The following is a 20865-nucleotide window of genomic DNA, read 5'->3' on the forward strand; positions in this document are numbered from 1 at the left end:
GTCAAAATTTGACTTTTTTTCGACATACTATACTATTGCCTTTTTTGACCATTTTTTTTGACATGCAAAATTATGAGGTTTTTAGCATTTTTTTTTGGCCTTTATTCCCACTTTGTATACAGTATGACCGTCTCTACAAGTTATTTTATGTAGTTTTTAGCCATTTTTAGAAGCGGTCAAAATTGACTTTTTTTCGACATACTATACTATTGCCTTTTTGACCAATTTTTTTGACATGCAAAATTATGAGGTTTTTAGCATTTTTTTGGCCTTTATTCCCACTTTGTATACTATAACCCGTCTCCACAACTTATTCTATGTAGTTTTAAGCCATTTTTAGGAGGGGTCAAAATTTGACTTTTTTCGACATACTATACTATTGCCTTGTTGGCCATTTTTTTGACATACTAAATTATGAGGTTTTTCGCATTTTTTTGGCCTTTATTCCCACTTTGTATACTATGACGCGTCTCTAAAAGTTATTCTATGTAGTTTTTAGCCATTTTTAGGAGCGGTCAAAATTTGACTTTTTTTCGACATACTATACTATTGCCTTGTTGGCCATTTTTTTGACATGCTAAATTATGAGGTTTTTAGCATTTTTTTTGGCCTTTATTCCCACTTTGTATACAGTATCCCGTCTCTACAAGTTATTCTATGTAGTTTTTAGCCATTTTTAGGAGCGGTCAAAATTTGACTTTTTTTCGACATACTATACTATTGCCTTGTTGGCCATTTTTTTGACATGCTAAATTATGAGGTTTTTCGCATTTTTTTGGCCTTTATTCCCACTTTGTATACTATGACGCGTCTCTAAAGTTATTCTATGTAGTTTTTAGCCATTTTTAGAGGCGGTCAAAATTTGACTTTTTTCGACATACTATACTATTGCCTTGTTGGCCATTTTTTTGACATGCTAAATTATGAGGTTTTTAGCATTTTTTTGGCCTTTATTCCCACTTTGTATACATATTACACATCTCTACAAGTTATTCTATGTAGTTTTTAGCCATTTTTAGGAGCGGTCAAAATTTGACTTTTTTTCGACATACTATACTATTGCCTTGTTGGCCATTTTTTTGACATGCAAAATTATGAGGTTTTTAGCATTTTTTTTGGCCTTTATTCCCACTTTGTATACAGTATCCCGTCTCTACAAGTTATTCTATGTAGTTTTTAGCCATTTTTAGGAGCGGTCAAAATTTGACTTTTTTCGACATACTATACTATTGCCTTGTTGGCCATTTTTTTGACATACTAAATTATGAGGTTTTTCGCATTTTTTTGGCCTTTATTCCCACTTTGTATACTATGACGCGTCTCTAAAAGTTATTCTATGTAGTTTTTAGCCATTTTTAGAGCGGGTCAAAATTTGACTTTTTTTTTCGACATACTATACTATTGCCTTGTTGGCCATTTTTTTTGACATGCTAAATTATGAGGTTTTTAGCATTTTTTTGGCCTTTATTCCCACTTTGTATACTATGACCCGTCTCTACAAGTTATTCTATGTAGTTTTTAGCCATTTTTAGGAGCGGTCAAAATTTGACTTTTTTCGACATACTATACTATTGCCTTGTTGGCCATTTTTTTGACATGCAAAATTATGAGGTTTTTAGCATTTTTTTGGCCTTTATTCCCACTTTGTATACTATAACCCGTCTCTACAAGTTATTCTATGTAGTTTTTTCAGCCATTTTTAGGAGCGGTCAAAATTTGACTTTTTTCGACATACTATACTATTGCCTTGTTGGCCATTTTTTGACATACTAAATTATGAGGTTTTTAGCATTTTTTTGGCCTTTATTCCCACTTTGTATACTATATCTATGACGTCTCTAAAAAGTTATTCTATGTAGTTTTTAGCCATTTTTAGGAGCGGTCAAAATTTGACTTTTTTCGACATACTATACTATTGCCTTGTTGGCCATTTTTTTTTGACATACTAAATTATGAGGTTTTTTGCATTTTTTTGGCCTTTATTCCCACTTTGTATACAATATGACGCGTCTCTACAAGTTATTCTATGTAGTTTTTAGCCATTTTTAGGAGCGGTCAAAATTTGACTTTTTTCGACATACTATACTATTGCCTTGTTGGCCATTTTTTTGACATGCTAAATTATGAGGTTTTTAGCATTTTTTTTGGCCTTTATTCCCACTTTGTATACAGTATAACCAGTCTCTACAAGTTATTCTATGTAGTTTTTAGCCATTTTTAGGAGCGGTCAAAATTTGACTTTTTTCGACATACTATACTATTGCCTTGTTGGCCATTTTTTTGACATGCTAAATTATGAGGTTTTTCGCATTTTTTTGGCCTTTATTCCCACTTTGTATACTATGAACGCGTCTCTACAAGTTATTCTATGTTTTTTTAGCCATTTTTAGGAGCGGTCAAAATTTGACTTTTTTCGACATACTATACTATTGCCTTGTTGGCCATTTTTTTGACATGCTAAATTATGAGGTTTTTAGCATTTTTTTGGCCTTTATTCCCACTTTGTATACATATCCGTCTCTACAAGTTATTCTATGTAGTTTTTAGCCATTTTTAGGAGCGGTCAAAATTGACTTTTTTTCGACATACTATACTATTGCCTTGTTGGCCATTTTTTTGACATGCAAAATTATGAGGTTTTTAGCATTTTTTTGGCCTTTATTCCCACTTTGTATACTATAACGCGTCTCTACAAGTTATTCTATGTAGTTTTTAGCCATTTTTAGGAGGGGGTCAAAATTTGACTTTTTTTCGACATACTATACTATTGCCTTGTTGGCCATTTTTTTGACATGCTAAATTATGAGGTTTTTAGCATTTTTTTTTGGCCTTTATTCCCACTTTGTATACTATGACGTCTCTACAAGTTATTCTATGTAGTTTTTAGCCATTTTTAGGAGCGGTCAAAATTTGACTTTTTTCGACATACTATACTATTGCCTTGTTGGCCATTTTTTTGACATGCTAAATTATGAGGTTTTTTAGCATTTTTTTGGCCTTTATTCCCACTTTGTATACAATATCCCGTCTCTACAAGTTATTCTATGTAGTTTTTAGCCATTTTTAGGAGGCGGTCAAAATTTGACTTTTTTTTCGACATACTATACTATTGCCTTGTTGGCCATTTTTTTGACATGCAAAATTATGAGGTTTTTAGCATTTTTTTGGCCTTTATTCCCACTTTGTATACTATGACGCGTCTCTACAAGTTATTCTATGTAGTTTTTAGCCATTTTTAGGAGCGGTCAAAATTTGACTTTTTTCGACATACTATACTATTGCCTTGTTGGCCATTTTTTTGACATGCAAAATTATGAGGTTTTTAGCATTTTTTTGGCCTTTATTCCCACTTTGTATACTATAACCCGTCTCTACAAGTTATTCTATGTAGTTTTTAGCCATTTTTAGGAGCGGTCAAAATTTGACTTTTTTCGACATACTATACTATTGCCTTGTTGGCCATTTTTTTGACATGCTAAATTATGAGGTTTTTAGCATTTTTTTGGCCTTTATATTCCCACTTTGTATACTATGACCATCTCTAAAAGTTATTCTATGTAGTTTTTAGCCATTTTTAGGAGGGGTCAAAATTTGACTTTTTTTCGACATACTATACTATTGCCTTGTTGGCCATTTTTTTTGACATGCTAAATTATGAGGTTTTTAGCATTTTTTTGGCCTTTATTCCCACTTTGTATACTATGACGCGTCTCTAAAAGTTATTCTATGTAGTTTTTAGCCATTTTTAGGAGCGGTCAAAATTTGACTTTTTTCGACATACTATACTATTGCCTTGTTGGCCATTTTTTTGACATGCAAATTATGAGGTTTTTAGCATTTTTTTGGCCTTTATTCCCACTTTGTATACTATGACTCGCGTCTCTACAAGTTATTCTATGTAGTTTTTAGCCATTTTTAGGAGGGGTCAAAATTTGACTTTTTTCGACATACTATACTATTGCCTTGTTGGCCATTTTTTTGACATGCTAAAATTATGAGGTTTTTTTGCATTTTTTTGGCCTTTATTCCCACTTTGTATACTATGACGCGTCTCTACAAGTTATTCTATGTAGTTTTTAGCCATTTTTAGGAGGAGGGTCAAAATTTGACTTTTTTCGACATACTATACTATTGCCTTGTTGGCCATTTTTTTGACATGCTAAATTATGAGGTTTTTTAGCATTTTTTTGGCCTTTTTATTCCCACTTTGTATACTATGATATCCATCTCTACAAGTTATTCTATGTAGTTTTTAGCCATTTTTAGGAGCGGTCAAAATTTGACTTTTTTCGACATACTATACTATTGCCTTGTTGGCCATTTTTTTTGACATGCAAAATTATGAGGTTTTTAGCATTTTTTTGGCCTTTATTCCCACTTTGTATACTATGACCCGTCTCTACAAGTTATTCTATGTAGTTTTTAGCCATTTTTAGGAGCGGTCAAAATTTGACTTTTTTCGACATACTATACTATTGCCTTGTTGGCCATTTTTTTGGACATGCTAAATTATGAGGTTTTTAGCATTTTTTTGGCCTTTATTCCCACTTTGTATACTATACCAGTCTCTACAAGTTATTCTATGTAGTTTTTAGCCATTTTTAGGAGCGGTCAAAATTTGACTTTTTTTCGACATACTATACTATTGCCTTGTTGGCCATTTTTTTTGACATGCTAAATTATGAGGTTTTTTAGCATTTTTTTGGCCTTTATTCCCACTTTGTATACTATGACGCGTCTCTACAAGTTATTCTATGTAGTTTTTAGCCATTTTTAGGAGCGGTCAAAATTTGACTTTTTTCGACATACTATACTATTGCCTTGTTGGCCATTTTTTTGACATGCTAAATTATGAGGTTTTTAGCATTTTTTTTGGCCTTTATTCCCACTTTGTATACTATGACAGTCTCTACAAGTTATTCTATGTAGTTTTTAGCCATTTTTAGGAGCGGTCAAAATTTGACTTTTTTCGACATACTATACTATTGCCTTGTTGGCCATTTTTTGACATGCTAAATTTTATGAGGTTTTTAGCATTTTTTTGGCCTTTATTCCCACTTTGTATACAATAACCAGTCTCTACAAGTTATTCTATGTAGTTTTTAGCCATTTTTAGGAGCGGTCAAAATTTGACTTTTTTCGACATACTATACTATTGCCTTGTTGGCCATTTTTTTTGACATGCTAAATTATGAGGTTTTTAGCATTTTTTTGGCCTTTATTCCCACTTTATACATACTATGACGCGTCTCTACAAGTTATTCTATGTAGTTTTTAGCCATTTTTAGGAGCGGTCAAAATTTGACTTTTTTCGACATACTATACTATTGCCTTGTTGGCCATTTTTTTGACATGCTAAATTATGAGGTTTTTAGCATTTTTTTGGCCTTTATTCCCACTTTGTATACTATGACGCGTCTCTACAAGTTATTCTATGTAGTTTTTTAGCCATTTTTAGGAGCGGTCAAAATTTGACTTTTTTCGACATACTATACTATTGCCTTGTTGGCCATTTTTTTGACATGCTAAATTATGAGGTTTTTTCGCATTTTTTTTGGCCTTTATTCCCACTTTTGTATACTAAGTATCCCGTCTCTACAAGTTATTCTATGTAGTTTTTAGCCATTTTTAGGAGCGGTCAAAATTTGACTTTTTTCGACATACTATACTATTGCCTTGTTGGCCATTTTTTGACATGCTAAATTATGAGGTTTTTAGCATTTTTTTGGCCTTTATTCCCACTTTGTATACTATGACGCGTCTCTACAAGTTATTCTATGTAGTTTTTAGCCATTTTTAGGAGCGGTCAAAATTTGACTTTTTTTCGACATACTATACTATTGCCTTGTTGGCCATTTTTTTGACATGCTAAATTATGAGGTTTTTTAGCATTTTTTTGGCCTTTATTCCCACTTTGTATACTATGATAACCAGTCTCTACAAGTTATTTCTATGTAGTTTTTAGCCATTTTTAGGAGCGGTCAAAATTTGACTTTTTTTCGACATACTATACTATTGCCTTGTTGGCCATTTTTTTGACATGCTAAATTATGAGGTTTTTTTAGCATTTTTTTGGCCTTTATTCCACTTTGTATACTATAACCAGTCTCTACAAGTTATTCTATGTAGTTTTTAGCCATTTTTTAGGAGGGGGTCAAAATTTGACTTTTTTCGACATACTATACTATTGCCTTGTTGGCCATTTTTTTTGACATGCTAAATTATGAGGTTTTTAGCATTTTTTTGGCCTTTATTCCACTTTGTATACTATATGACGCATCTCTACAAGTTATTCTATGTAGTTTTTTTAGCCATTTTTAGGAGGGGTCAAAATTTGACTTTTTTCGACATACTATACTATTGCCTTGTTGGCCATTTTTTTTTGACATGCTAAAATATGAGGTTTTTAGCATTTTTTGGCCTTTATTCCCACTTTGTATACTATGACGTCTCTACAAGTTATTCTATGTAGTTTTTAGCCATTTTTAGGAGGTCAAAATTTGACTTTTTTCGACATACTATACTATTGCCTTGTTGGCCATTTTTTTGACATGCAAATTATGAGGTTTTTTTTGCATTTTTTTGGCCTTTATTCCCACTTTGTATACTATGACGCGTCTCTACAAGTTATTCTATGTAGTTTTTAGCCATTTTTTAGGAGCGGTCAAAATTTGACTTTTTTCGACATACTATACTATTGCCTTGTTGGCCATTTTTTGACATGCTAAATTATGAGGTTTTTAGCATTTTTTTGGCCTTTATTCCCACTTTGTATACAATATACCATCTCTACAAGTTATTCTATGTAGTTTTTAGCCATTTTTAGGAGCGGTCAAAATTTGACTTTTTTCGACATACTATACTATTGCCTTGTTGGCCATTTTTTTTGACATGCTAAAATTATGAGGTTTTTAGCATTTTTTGGCCTTTATTCCCACTTTGTATACTAATAACCGTCTCTCTACAAGTTATTCTATGTAGTTTTTAGCCATTTTTAGGAGGGGTCAAAATTTGACTTTTTTCGACATACTATACTATTGCCTTGTTGGCCATTTTTTTGACATGCTAAATTATGAGGTTTTTAGCATTTTTTTTTGGCCTTTATTCCCACTTTGTATACTAATAACCAGTCTCTACAAGTTATTCTATGTAGTTTTTAGCCATTTTTAGGTGCGGTCAAAATTTGACTTTTTTCGACATACTATACTATTGCCTTGTTGGCCATTTTTTTGACATGCTAAAATATGAGGTTTTTAGCATTTTTTTGGCCTTTATTCCCACTTTGTATACTATGACCAGTCTCTACAAGTTATTCTATGTAGTTTTTAGCCATTTTTAGGAGCGGTCAAAATTTGACTTTTTTCGACATACTATACTATTGCCTTGTTGGCCATTTTTTTGACATGCAAAATTATGAGGTTTTTGCATTTTTTTGGCCTTTATTCCCACTTTGTATACTATGACCGTCTCTACAAGTTATTCTATGTAGTTTTTAGCCATTTTTAGGAGCGGGTCAAAATTTGACTTTTTTCGACATACTATACTATTGCCTTGTTGGCCATTTTTTTGACATGCTAAATTATGAGGTTTTTAGCATTTTTTTTTGGCCTTTATTCCCACTTTGTATACTATGACGCATCTCTGCAAGTATTTCTATGTTGTTTTCAGCCATTTTTAGGAGCGGTCAAAATTTGACTTTTTTCGACATACTATACTATTGCCTTGTTGGCCATTTTTTTTTTGACATGCTGAATTATGAGGTTTTTTGCATTTTTTGAAGCCTTACTATTCCCACTTTGTTTACTATGTAACCTCTCTACAAGTGCTATTCTATGTGTTTTTACAGCCAGTTTTTAGGTTTGTGAGTGGTCAAAATTTGACTTTTTTCGACATACTATACTATTGCCTTGTTGGCCATGCTTTTTTGACATGCTAAATATGAGGTTTTTGGCCTTTTTTTGGTTGATTAGTGCGCAGCTGAAAAGTTATTCTATGGACCTTTTTTCGACATACTCATACCCATTGGCCTTGGGCCATTTTTCTGACATCGCTCCTTATGATTTTTTTTTTTTTTTGGCCTTTATTCCCACTTTGTATACAATGACTAGTCTCTACAAGTTATTCTATGTAGTTTTTAGCCATTTTTAGGAGGGGTCAAAATTTGACTTTTTTCGACATACTATACTATTGCCTTCAACCTTTTTTTGAGACATGCTAAATTTGAGGTTTTTTTTTTTTGGCCTTTATTCCCACTTTTCTGTAATTATTAGTTCACTACAAGTTATTGCTATTATTTTTCTAGCCATTTTTAGGAGCGGTCAAAATTTGACTTTTTTCGACATACTATACATTGCCTTTTGGCCATTTTTTTGACATGCTAAAATTATGAGGTTTTTGAGTTTTTTTGGCCTTTATTCCCACTTTGTATACTATTAACAGCACTCTACAAGTTATTCAAAATTTTAGTTTTTAGCCATTTTTTCGACAAAAATTGACTTTTTTTAGGACACTAAACTATCTGCCTTGTTGGCCATTTTTTTGACATGCCTTTGAGGTTTTTAGCATTTTTTTGGCCTTTATTCCCACTTTGTATACTACTATAACGTGTCTCTACAAGTTATTCTATGTAGTTTTCAGCCATTTTTAGGAGCGGTCAAAATTTGACTTTTTTCGACATACTATACTATTGCCTTTTTGGCCATTTTTTTTTTGACATGCTAAATTATGAGGTTTTTAGCATTTTTTTGGCCTTTATTCCCACTTTGTATACTATGACCGTCTCTACAAGTTATTCTATGTAGTTTTTAGCCATTTTTAGGAGGGGTCAAAATTTGACTTTTTTCGACATACTATACTATTGCCTTGTTGGCCATTTTTTGACATGCTAAATTATGAGGTTTTTTTTGCATTTTTTTGGGCCTTTATTCCCACTTTGTATACAATAACCCGTCTCTACAAGTTATTCTATGTAGTTTTTAGCCATTTTTAGGAGCGGTCAAAATTTGACTTTTTTCGACATACTATACTATTGCCTTGTTGGCCATTTTTTTGACATGCTAAATTATGAGGTTTTTTTTAGCATTTTTTTTTTGGCCTTTATTCCCACTTTGTATACAATAACCAGTCTCTGCAAGTTATTCTATGTAATTTTTAGCCATTTTTAGGAGGGTCAAAATTTGACTTTTTTCGACATACTATACTATTGCCTTGTTGGCCATTTTTTTTGACATGCTAAATTATGAGGTTTTTTTGCATTTTTTTGGCCTTTATTCCCACTTTGTATACTATGACCAGTCTCTACAAGTTATTCTATGTAGTTTTTAGCCATTTTTAGGAGGGGTCAAAATTTGACTTTTTTTCGACATACTATACTATATTGCCTTGTTGGCCATTTTTTTGACATGCTAAATTATGAGGTTTTTTTGCATTTTTTTTGGCCTTTATTCCCACTTTGTATACAATAACCAGTCTCTACAAGTTATTCTATGTAGTTTTTAGCCATTTTTAGGAGGGGTCAAAATTTGACTTTTTTCGACATACTATACTATTGCCTTGTTGGCCATTTTTTTGACATGCAAAATGAGGTTTTTTGCATTTTTTTGGCCTTTTTCCCACTTTGTATACATATAACCAGTCTCTACAAGTTATTCTATGTAGTTTTTAGCCATTTTTAGGAGGGGTCAAAATTTGACTTTTTTCGACATACTATACTATTGCCTTGTTGGCCATTTTTTTGACATGCTAAATTATGAGGTTTTTGGCATTTTTTTTGGCCTTTATTCCCACTTTGTATACTATGACGCGTCTCTAAAAGTTATTCTATGTAGTTTTTAGCCATTTTTAGGAGGGTCAAAATTTGACTTTTTTCGACATACTATACTATTGCCTTGTTGGCCATTTTTTTGACATGCTAAATTATGAGGTTTTTAGCATTTTTTTGGCCTTTATTCCCACTTTGTATACTATTAACCAGCATCTCTAAAAGTTATTCTATGTAGTTTTTTAGCCATTTTTAGGAGCGGGTCAAAATTTGACTTTTTTCGACATACTATACTATTGCCTTGTTGGCCATTTTTTTTGACATGCTAAATTATGAGGTTTTTTGCTTTTTTTTGGCCTTTATTCCCACTTTGTATACAATAACCAGTCTCTACAAGTTATTCTATGTAATTTTTAGCCATTTTTAGGAGCGGTCAAAATTTGACTTTTTTCGACATACTATACTATTGCCTTGTTGGCCATTTTTTTGACATGCTAAATTATGAGGTTTTTTTCGCATTTTTTTGGCCTTTATTCCCACTTTGTATACTATATGACGCAGTCTCTACAAGTTATTCTATGTAGTTTTTAGCCATTTTTAGGAGCGGTCAAAATTTGACTTTTTTTCGACATACTATATACTATTGCCTTGTTGGCCATTTTTTTTTGACATGCTAAATTATGAGGTTTTTAGCATTTTTTTGGCCTTTATTCCCACTTTGTATACAATAACCAGTTCTACAAGTTATTCTATGTAGTTTTTAGCCATTTTTAGGAGGGGGTCAAAATTTGACTTTTTTCGACATACTATACTATTGCCTTGTTGGCCATTTTTTTTTTTGACATGCTAAATTATGAGGTTTTTTAGCATTTTTTTGGCCTTTATTCCCACTTTGTATACAATAACCAGTCTCTACAAGTTATTCTATGTAGTTTTTTCAGCCATTTTTAGGAGGGGTCAAAATTTGACTTTTTTTCGACATACTATACTATTGCCTTGTTGGCCAATTTTTTTGACATGCTAAATTATGAGGTTTTTGCATTTTTTTGGCCTTTATTCCCACTTTGTATACTATGACGCATCTCTAAAAGTTATTCTATGTAGTTTTTAGCCATTTTTAGGAGCGGTCAAAATTGACTTTTTTCGACATACTATACTATTGCCTTGTTGGCCATTTTTTTGACATACTAAATATGAGTTTTTAGCATTTTTTTTGGCCTTTATTCCCACTTTGTATACTATAACCAGTCTCTACAAGTTATTCTATGTAATTTTTTAGCCATTTTTAGGAGCGGTCAAAATTTGACTTTTTTCGACATACTATACTATTGCCTTGTTGGCCATTTTTTGACATGCTAAATTATGAGGTTTTTTTTCGCATTTTTTTGGCCTTTATTCCCACTTTGTATACTATTACGCATCTCTAAAAGTTATTCTATGTAGTTTTTTAGCCATTTTTAGGAGCGGTCAAAATTTGACTTTTTTCGACATACTATACTATTGCCTTGTTGGCCATTTTTTTGACATGCAAAATTATGAGGTTTTTTAGCATTTTTTTGGCCTTTATTCCCACTTTGTATACTATACAGTCTCCACAAAGTTATTCTATGTAGTTTTTAGCCATTTTTAGGAGCGGGTCAAAATTTGACTTTTTTCGACATACTATACTATTGCCTTGTTGGCCATTTTTTTGACATGCTAAATTATGAGGAGTTTTTGCATTTTTTTTGGCCTTTATTCCCACTTTGTATACAATAACCAGTCTCTACAAGTTATTCTATGTAGTTTTCAGCCATTTTTAGGAGGGGTCAAAATTTGACTTTTTTCGACATACTATACTATTGCCTTGTTGGCCATTTTTTTGACATGCTAAATTATGAGGTTTTTTTAGCATTTTTTTGGCCTTTATTCCCACTTTGTATACAATAACCAGTCTCTACAAGTTATTCTATGTAGTTTTTAGCCATTTTTAGGAGCGGTCAAAATTTGACTTTTTTCGACATACTATACTATTGCCTTGTTGGCCATTTTTTGACATGCTAAATTATGAGGTTTTTTTTTGCATTTTTTTGGCCTTTATTCCCACTTTGTATACTATGACGCGTCTCTAAAAGTTATTCTATGTAGTTTTAGCCATTTTTAGGAGCGGTCAAAATTTGACTTTTTTCGACATACTATACTATTGCCTTGTTGGCCATTTTTTTTGACATGCTAAATTATGAGGTTTTTCGCATTTTTTTGGCCTTTATTCCCACTTTGTATACAATAACCAGTCTCTACAAGTTATTCTATGTAGTTTTTAGCCATTTTTAGGAGCGGTCAAAATTTGACTTTTTTCGACATACTATACTATTGCCTTGTTGGCCATTTTTTTTGACATGCTAAATTATGAGGTTTTTTTTTTTCGCATTTTTTTGGCCTTTATTCCCACTTTGTATACTATGACGCGTCTCTAAAAGTTATTCTATGTAGTTTTTAGCCATTTTTAGGAGCGGTCAAAATTTGACTTTTTTCGACATACTATACTATTGCCTTGTTGGCCATTTTTTTTGACATGCTAAATTATGAGGTTTTTTCGCATTTTTTGGCCTTTATTCCCACTTTGTATACAATAACCATCTCTACAAGTTATTCTATGTAGTTTTTAGCCATTTTTAGGAGGGGTCAAAATTTGACTTTTTTCGACATACTATACTATTGCCTTGTTGGCCATTTTTTTTTTGACATGCTAAATTATGAGGTTTTTTGCATTTTTTTGGCCTTTATTCCCACTTTGTATACTATGACGCGTCTACAAGTTATTCTATGTAGTTTTTAGCCATTTTTAGGAGCGGTCAAAATTTGACTTTTTTCGACATACTATACTATTGCCTTGTTGGCCATTTTTTTTTGACATGCTAAATTATGAGGTTTTTTCGCATTTTTTTGGCCTTTATTCCCACTTTGTATACACTATAACCAGTCTCTACAAGTTATTCTATGTAGTTTTTTTAGCCATTTTTAGGAGCGGTCAAAATTTGACTTTTTTCGACATACTATACTATTGCCTTGTTGGCCATTTTTTTTGACATGCTAAATTATGAGGTTTTTCGCATTTTTTTGGCCTTTATTCCCACTTTGTATACTATAACGCGTCTCTAAAAGTTATTCTATGTAGTTTTTTAGCCATTTTTAGGAGCGGTCAAAATTTGACTTTTTTTTTCGACATACTATACTATTGCCTTGTTGGCCATTTTTTTGACATGCTAAATTATGAGGTTTTTAGCATTTTTTTGGCCTTTATTCCCACTTTGTATACAATATGACGTCATCTCTACAAGTTATTCTATGTAGTTTTTAGCCATTTTTAGGAGCGGTCAAAATTTGACTTTTTTCGACATACTATACTATTGCCTTGTTGGCCATTTTTTTTGACATGCTAAATTATGAGGTTTTTCGCATTTTTTTGGCCTTTATTCCCACTTTGTATACAATAACCAGTCTCTACAAAGTTATTCTATGTAGTTTTTAGCCATTTTTTAGGAGGGGTCAAAATTTGACTTTTTTCGACATACTATACTATTGCCTTGTTGGCCATTTTTTGACATGCTAAATTATGAGGTTTTTCGCATTTTTTGGCCTTTATTCCCACTTTGTATACAATAACCAGCGTCTCTAAGTTATTCTATGTAGTTTTTAGCCATTTTTAGGAGGGGTCAAAATTTGACTTTTTTCGACATACTATACTATTGCCTTGTTGGCCATTTTTTTGACATGCTAAATATGAGGTTTTTTAGCATTTTTTTTGGCCTTTATTCCCACTTTGTATACAATATACATCTCTACAAGTTATTCTATGTAGTTTTTAGCCATTTTTAGGAGGGGTCAAAATTTGACTTTTTTCGACATACTATACTATTGCCTTGTTGGCCATTTTTTTTGACATGCTAAATTATGAGGTTTTTAGCATTTTTTTGGCCTTTATTCCCACTTTGTATACATATAACCATCTCTACAAGTTATTCTATGTAGTTTTTAGCCATTTTTAGGAGGCGGTCAAAATTTGACTTTTTTCGACATACTATACTATTGCCTTGTTGGCCATTTTTTTGACATGCTAAATTATGAGGTTTTTTAATGCATTTTTTTGGCCTTTATTCCCACTTTGTATACTATGACGCGTCTCTACAAAGCTATTTCTATGTAGTTTTTAGCCATTTTTAGGAGCGGTCAAAATTTGACTTTTTTCGACATACTATACTATTGCCTTGTTGGCCATTTTTTTTTACATGCTAAATTATGAGGTTTTTTGCATTTTTTTGGCCTTTATTCCCACTTTGTATACAATAACCAGTCTCTACAAGTTATTCTATGTAGTTTTTAGCCATTTTTAGGAGGGTCAAAATTTGACTTTTTTCGACATACTACTATACTATTGCCTTGTTGGCCATTTTTTTGACATACTCAATTATGAGGTTTTTTTTCGCATTTTTTGGCCTTTATTCCCACTTTGTATACAATAACCAGTCTCTACAAGTTATTCTATGTTGTTTTTAGCCATTTTTAGGAGGGTCAAAATTTGACTTTTTTCGACATACTATACTATTGCCTTGTTGGCCATTTTTGTGACATGCTAAATTATGAGGTTTTTAGCATTTTTTTGGCCTTTATTCCCACTTTGTATACAATATAGGCAGTCTCTACAAGCTATATTCTATGTAGTTTTTAGCCATTTTTAGGAGGGGTCAAAATTTGACTTTTTTCGACATACTATACTATTGCCTTGTTGGCCATTTTTTTGACATGCTAAATTATGAGGTTTTTTTTCGCATTTTTTTGGCCTTTATTCCCACTTTGTATACTATGAACCAGTCTCTAAAAGTTATTCTATGTAGTTTTTAGCCATTTTTAGGAGGGGTCAAAATTTGACTTTTTTCGACATACTATACTATTGCCTTGTTGGCCATTTTTTGACATGCTAAATTATGAGGTTTTTAGCATTTTTTTGGCCTTTATTCCCACTTTGTATACAATAACCAGTGTCTCTACAAGTTATTCTATGTAGTTTTTAGCCATTTTTAGGAGCGGTCAAAATTTTGACTTTTTTCGACATACTATACTATTGCCTTGTTGGCCATTTTTTTGACATGCTAAATTATGAGGTTTTTTTCGCATTTTTTTGGCCTTTATTCCCACTTTGTATACAATAACCAGTCTCTACAAGTTATTCTATGTAATTTTTAGCCATTTTTAGGAGGGGTCAAAATTTGACTTTTTTCGACATACTATACTATTGCCTTGTTGGCCATTTTTTTGACATGCTAAACTATGAGGTTTTTGCATTTTTTTTGGCCTTTATTCCCACTTTGTATACTATTAACAGTCTCTACAAGTTATTCTATGTAGTTTTCAGCCATTTTTAGGAGGGGTCAAAATTTGACTTTTTTCGACATACTATACTATTGCCTTGTTGGCCATTTTTTTTTGACATGCTAAATATGAGGTTTTTTTTTACATTTTTTGGCCTTTATTCCACTTTGTATACTATTAACCATCTCTACAAGTTATTCTATGTAGTTTTTAGCCATTTTTAGGAGGGTCAAAATTTGACTTTTTTCGACATACTATACTATTGCCTTGTTGGCCATTTTTTTGACATGCTAAATTAATGAGGTTTTTTGCATTTTTTTGGCCTTTATTCCCACTTTGTATACTATGACCAGTCTCTACAAGTTATTCTATGTAGTTTTTAGCCATTTTTAGGAGGGGTCAAAATTTGACTTTTTTCGACATACTATACTATTGCCTTGTTGGCCATTTTTTTGACATGCTAAATTATGAGGTTTTTTTTGCATTTTTTTGGCCTTTATTCCCACTTTGTATACATAACCAGCGTCTCTACAAGTTATTCTATGTAGTTTTTAGCCATTTTTAGGAGCGGTCAAAATTTGACTTTTTTCGACATACTATACTATTGCCTTGTTGGCCATTTTTTGACATGCTAAAAATTATGAGGTTTTTTCGCATTTTTTTGGCCTTTATTCCCACTTTGTATACAATAACCAGTCTCTACAAGTTATTCTATGTATTTTTTTTAGCCATTTTTAGGAGGGGTCAAAATTTGACTTTTTTCGACATACTATACTATTGCCTTGTTGGCCATTTTTTTGACATGCTCAATAATAATGAGGTTTTTGCATTTTTTTGGCCTTTATTCCCACTTTGTATACAATAACCAGCGTCTCTACAAGTTATTCTATGTAGTTTTTAGCCATTTTTAGGTGCGGTCAAAATTTGACTTTTTTCGACATACTATACTATTGCCTTGTTGGCCATTTTTTGACATGCTAAAACTATGAGGTTTTTAGCATTTTTTTGGCCTTTATTCCCACTTTGTATACAATAACCAGTCTCTACAAGTTATTCTATGTAATTTTTAGCCATTTTTAGGTGCGGGGTCAAAATTTGACTTTTTTCGACATACTATACTATTGCCTTGTTGGCCATTTTTTTGACATGCAAAATAATGAGGTTTTTCGCATTTTTTTGGCCTTTATTCCCAATTTGTATACAATAACCAGTCTCTACAAGTTATTCTATGTAGTTTATAGCCATTTTTAGGAACGGTCAAAATTTGACTTTTTTCGACATACTATACTATTGCCTTGTTGGCCAATTTTTGTGACATGCTAAACTATGAGGTTTTTAGCATTTTTTTGGCCTTCATTCCCACTTTGTATACTATTACGCATGTCTAAAAGTTATTCTATGTAGTTTTTAGCCATTTTTAGGTGCAGTCAAAATTTGACTTTTTTCGACATACTATACTATTGCCTTGTTGGCCATTTTTTTGACATGCAAAATAATGAGGTTTTTAGCATTTTTTTGGCCTTTATTCACAATTTGTATACAATAACCAGTCTCTACAAGTTATTCTATGTAGTTTTTAGCCATTTTAAGGAGAGGTCAAAATTTGACTTTTTTCGACATACTATACTATTGCCTTGTTGGTAATTTTTTTGACATACTCAATTATGAGGTTTTTCGCATTTGTTTGGCCTTTATTCCCACTTTGCATACAATAACCAGTACCTGCAAGTTATTCTATGTAATTTTTAGCCATTTTTAGGAGCGGTCAAAATTTGACTTTTTTCGACATACTATACAATTGCCTTGTTGGCCATTTTTGTGACATGCTAAACTATGAGGTTTTTAGCATTTCTTTGGCCTTCATTCCCACTTTGTATACTATTACGCATGTCTAAAAGTTATTCTATGTAGTTTTTAGCCATTTTTAGGTGCAGTCAAAATTTGACTTTTTTCGACATACTATACTATTGCCTTGTTGGCCATTTTTGTGACATGCTAAACTATGAGGTTTTTAGCATTTCTTGGCCTTTATTCCCACTTTGTATACAATAACCAGTCTCTACAAGTTATTCTATGTAGTTTTCAGCCATTTTTAGGTATGGTCAAGATTTGACTTTTTTCGACATACTATACTATTGCTTTGTTGGCCATTTTTTTGACATACTCAATTATGAGGTTTTTTGCATTTTTTTGGCCTTTATTCCCACTTTGTATACAATAACCAGTCTCTACAAGTTATTCTTTGTAATTTTTAGCCATTTTTAGGAGCGGTCAAAATTTGACTTTTTTCAACATACTATACTATTGCCTTGTTGGCCAATTTTTTGACATGCAAAATAATGAGGTTTTTTTTGCATTTTTTTGGCCTTTATTCCCACTTTGTATACAATAACCAGTCTCTACAAGTTATTCTATGTAGTTTTTAGCCATTTTTAGGTGCGGTCAAAATTTGACTTTTTTCAACATACTATACTATTGCCTTGTTGGCCATTTTTTTGACATACTCAATTATGAGGTTTTTTCGCATTTGTTTGGCCTTTATTCCCACTTTGTATACAATAACCAGTATCTGCAAGTTATTCTATGTAATTTTTAGCCATTTTTAGGTGGGGTCAAAATTTGACTTTTTTCGACATACTATACTATTGCCTTGTTGGCCATTTTTGTGACATGGTAAACTATGAGGTTTTTAGCATTTTTTTTGGCCTTTATTCCCACTTTGTATACTATGATGCGTCACTATCATGATAAACTCTATAATACATTGGTTTGATAAAAACCATCCTGTAGAATAATCTATCATAGGCTGCCAAAAATCTGTGAATTTGCTGTAATTATCAGTTGTGGCAGTAAGCGTCATTATGGGACAAACTTAAAGACATCTCTTCCTCTTTGGTGCAGTAAAGGTGGCCGAATGCATTTGTATTGAGCTGGACAATTGCTAAAATCCCAAGTATTACAATGACCTATATGTGTAAAAAAAATTGGTGGTCCCTTTAAATGATTTGCATTTTCTTGCATTTTAGATCTTTGTCTGTGTACAAAACTTGCTTTCATGTGCCAAGATAAGAGGTAAAATTAAACTGCTGATAGAGAGTGTTGTGTCTCACATGCAGTTGCTGCCTGATATGAAGTGACTGTTGTCTCGCAGTCAAAGACAGTTGGGAAGACGCAGAGGATGACAGGGTTCCCTGGGGATCTGTTTCAGCACCATATGCTCGCCTACGCCGTTGATTCACTCTCACACCAACTGTTGCATTGCACTGACCTTTAACCTCAGAATTCATATGCACGCTCACATACACACAGCTGATGCATTTGGACACAAAGTCTGCCCCCCTGTCTATCTTTTTCCCCACCCTCTTCCCCGCCAAAACTAAATCCGGTAATGTGGTCAGCCTGTCATGTGTCGTTTTCAGTTGGCAGATTGTGGTGACATGCAGAGGTTTGATGGAGGGAAGTATTCCCACAGTCATTAACTCTGGTTTGTACATATGTCCATCTTCAAAAAACACAGAATTGCATGTAATATCATAAACGTGAGTGCCTTATTTATCATAATACTGGGAATTCCTTGCAGGGAAAATGCAGTTATGTTTAAGCTACGTGAAAGTTTAAGGTTTTTTTTCAAGGTTTCAGCTCAGAGATGTGTTGTTGTGACCACCCAGAACAGGGTGTGACTGTAATTTAATTTATCTGAGGGTCCTTACAATCAGCATCCACACCCATCCACCCACCTGCTCCATAAATCCAAACATAAACATTATAAGGTTACAAACCATACAACCGTCCAAAATCATAATGGTGTGTTTAGGAACTAGGTATATGTTTCCAGACATTGTTCGCTGTTATTTAATTTAATTTGTTTGAAACAGGGTTTGGCTGAAATCTACAAGAGACCAAAAACAGAGCAAGTTAAGAAGTAAATGTTTCCAAGAAAGACAGCTGTCCTTGTGGATGTTAAACTAGGAACTGGTGGTTAAAATTTGGTGACAGCTGATCAGAACTTTTCATTTTGTCATGGCTCACTAATTAAAATGTCATGTTATATGGTCACATGACATCTTGTACTCAAGACAGTGCAGGAAGGTAACATTAATGGCATCCTCCTCAGCTGAGCTGTAACATAACCTTTTTTTGCTTATTTTTAGGTACTTTTTCTATATTTATTTGGTGTTATTTAGACTTATTTCTTCTTAAGTTGCCCATTGCCTTTTTCATTGTTTTTGAAAGAAATGAAGCCATTAAAGGCAATTTGCTCAGGTTTTAAGGGGTTATTACTCAAAGGCCAAAAACAAAAACAAGTTTTGGGTTTCCAGGTTGTAATGGGTGGAGCCATTTACTTTGTAAAGGTAGTCTATACTATGCTGATCACATTTAGTCTAATTTTACTTTGGAATATGTGTGCAGAACTTAGAAATGGATTATTTCACATTGAACTACTTTTATTCAAAAATAAATAAATAAATAGACATATGAAAACTTCTTTGCTTACTTGGGGTCTCAGTTCCCACTGTGTGTGTGTGCGTGTGTATGTGTGTGTGTGTGTGTCTGTGTGTGTGTGTGTGTGTGTGTGTGTGTGTGCGTTTACTGTTCCCTTTGAAGAATCTGAGCCTGCTTGTATCCTTTGTAGTGTCCCCTCAGCTGTGCGGGCTTTGACGCTCTTCTGTCAAATGGCCTCAGCTTTGATCAGCGTGTCTCCTCCGCTCCCATTTCAATGTGTTTCCTCCAACGTTCACACCCAAGTCCAGCTCGTGAGCACTCTCCACCTCCTCCTCCTCCTCCTCCTGTTAATTATTCCGTAAAAACTCCAGGATTATCTGACAACAGACACTGAAAAATGAACGCCAGGCGATTTTACACCAAAGATTAGACGTAGCCTGCTGGTCTGGGATATGTAATGAAAGACTAGGACTAGAGAAAGGGTTTTGACGTTTGTATTTTCTATGAGGCAGTAAGAGCCACGTCTCTCGCCGCCGGTGCGTCGCTGCAGGCCGGTGGCTGGTCCAGACACTGTCCAGACAGGATCTCACAGTCCTTTGTTTATGTGCTCATTGTATCGCAGGTGAGAGCGAAGACACTTGAGAGAGGTGCGACTCTTTCATGTGTGCACACGCACGCATTGCGCGTCCTGGTGGCGAAAGGAGATCGGATCCAGGAAGGGAAGGTGTTATTAACTAGTGGAGAGCATGTCTTGAGAATCTTAATTTGTAAAGTGATATATTTTGGGGGGGTTTTATGAGCATTTGCAAAGTAAAGGTGCAAAACATTCACAAAGTTGTTCCTTTGTGAGACACTACATTGTGAGAATGACTGTTTTACTAAAACCACATTGGTTCCTATTATTTGGACAAAAGACTGTGAGAAATGTTGTTTCATTTGTTCATTGCTATAAACCAAATTGGTTCCTATTATTTGGACAAAAGCTTGCAAAAAATGTTGTTTTTCTTGTTGTTTCTAAATTCAATGTTTTTTTATTTATTGCAATAAACCACATTGGTTCCTGTTGTGTGGAAAAAAGATTGTGAGAAATCATGTTTTTTGTGTATTGTTTTATTTTATTTATTTTTTGCTTTGATCCACATTGTTTCATATATTTTTAACAATATATTGTGACAAATGCTGTTTTTAATAATAAAAAATAAATTAAAAAAAAAAATTCCCCGACAATATTTTTTCTCACAAATTTCTCTGATGAAAAATGTATTAACCATATAAATGATTTATTTTTATTTTTGAAGATAGTCCATTTTCCT

Source organism: Plectropomus leopardus, chromosome 5, assembly GCF_008729295.1.
Source record: "Plectropomus leopardus isolate mb chromosome 5, YSFRI_Pleo_2.0, whole genome shotgun sequence".
Classification (NCBI taxonomy): domain Eukaryota; kingdom Metazoa; phylum Chordata; class Actinopteri; order Perciformes; family Serranidae; genus Plectropomus; species Plectropomus leopardus.